The following is a 1,873-nucleotide window of genomic DNA, read 5'->3' on the forward strand; positions in this document are numbered from 1 at the left end:
ACACATGTACGAACGCACACACAAGCACACGTACACACACAGACACGTGTACGTACGCGCCCGCGCACGCACCTAAACACACCCGTGCTTACGTATGCACGAACGCAGTTATAAACGTGAAAAATAAATATAGTTTTGATATTGTTCAGCGGTTAGCTAGGCGTACTGTTCATATTTGTCTCTTATATGAGATTTACAGACAGGGGAAGCTGCTGTATTTGAGGTGCGGGCTTCCCCGGTAGAGAATAAATTATAGTCCTTATCGTTCTTGTCATGGCCATGAGGGTGGGGAAGGTAGGAGAAGGTGGCCGGTGCCCCCTGAATTTTGGATGATAAAAAATATATACAACTATTAAATGCAAATAGGAAAATTTTGAAAGTTGATGTAAGTAAATTCATGTAAATCTAAATATAAATGCCGATGAATAATAGAAAATAAAACCTTCAGTCTAATCCATGCATGATGCCTGCATGGGGTCTATTTTCTTGAACCCGTTAAATGCATTACCTTGTCATTCATTGCTCAAGTAGTTCACGAAATTTGGCTTCCCTTTAATAATTTTATCAAGCTACGCCCCCTGGTTGTTCACTTACATGTTAGTGTAGAAGGTAATGTTAACTCCTTTTTCTTCTTGATCACACACCCTCCCACACACACACACACACATACACACATGTGCAGGTCACGGGAGGACCTGATAAGAAAACACTCGGTGAGGTCGCTTTGCTACGATTTAATGGTCAGAATTCACGGGAGAACGCCATAGCAATTTCAACTTTGGCTAAATAATTTTTCTTCCAACAAAAATTTCTCGAAAATATATAATCCATCCCCTCCCTGCACCCACATTATTAGACCCCATGCACCTGCTACGCCTTTCTACTTTAACCAATACCCCATCCTGCCCCCAACCCACCAACATTCTTTATTCGAAGCATTCAACCTCACGTGTAAAATCATGGCAATAATGTAAGGCAATGCTCTATTTAGAGAAAGATTCTTTACGATATTCCGTATACCAACAAGTTTATTTTAACATATGATTATTTGTTGTATTATTGTTCGGTTTATAGTAGAATACATTGATCTTAACTCGTTTCTAATCTTCCTCCTAGGAACACGCGGCTGACAGACGAACCTTCTACAACGTGCTAGTCTTCTCTGCGATCGTGGCGCCCCCATGCGGACCTTCACCGACAACAGCAACGATTTGTCTATTATGTTATACGCGATATAAGAAACTAGCTTAAGTAACTGTACTAACTGGAGCTTACTATAGTATGCTCTGTTTCATCTGCCACTCATCAGTCTCATCTCCTACCCCTCTGTTTCATCTACTACCACTCAGTCCCATCTATTACCTATTAGTTGCAGTAGCAGGACCGTACACTGAGCAAATTCTTCGGGGAAGGGGCGCAAAATTTCATGACGAGGTGTGTAATGATCATAGGTCCGTAGCGAATCATTCCAGGAGGCGTGGGTCTTTTTCATCCGGTGGGCTTTTGGAGCCAGCTGCTTGGTCTGCAGGGGCGGATTGACGTTGTGAAACCCGTGGTAGTGGATCAGGGGTCGTGAAAATGTTTTTTTTAAACTAAACCTCATCGTAGATGCAATTTGTCCTAAAAGAATTACGCTTGTTGGGAAGGAAAACACACCAGAACATACGAATATATTCAATTAGATTTATTCAATTAGACCGGCTGCATCCCCCTTTGCATCCACGCACGGTCTATGTACTGCATCAACGCGATCATGCCACAGATAGACTATAAATTATTGTAGAATATTTCACTTGGGAATGAGCTGTGTACAATTAGGTACAAACTAGGGCACAAAATTGGCACAAAGTCAAATCATTTTGTTTTGCTCCAA

General features: G+C 41.6%; 1 long non-coding RNA gene across 1 annotated transcript in view; it reads left to right on the forward strand.

Moving 5' to 3' along the window:
• The window catches only part of LOC106817528, a 9,066-nt gene extending 7,859 nt beyond the window's left edge, over window positions 1-1,207 (forward strand). Inside the window, exon 4 of the long non-coding RNA XR_001395071.1 lies at window positions 1,117-1,207. This is a non-coding gene — a long non-coding RNA (uncharacterized LOC106817528). The remainder of the gene's footprint in view (window positions 1-1,116) is intronic.
• The last annotated feature ends 666 nt before the right edge of the window (window positions 1,208-1,873 follow it).

The sequence above is a fragment of the Priapulus caudatus genome, unplaced genomic scaffold (genome assembly GCF_000485595.1).
Source record: "Priapulus caudatus unplaced genomic scaffold, Priapulus_caudatus-5.0.1 Scaffold1756, whole genome shotgun sequence".
In the NCBI taxonomy this organism is placed as follows: domain Eukaryota; kingdom Metazoa; phylum Priapulida; class Priapulimorpha; order Priapulimorphida; family Priapulidae; genus Priapulus; species Priapulus caudatus.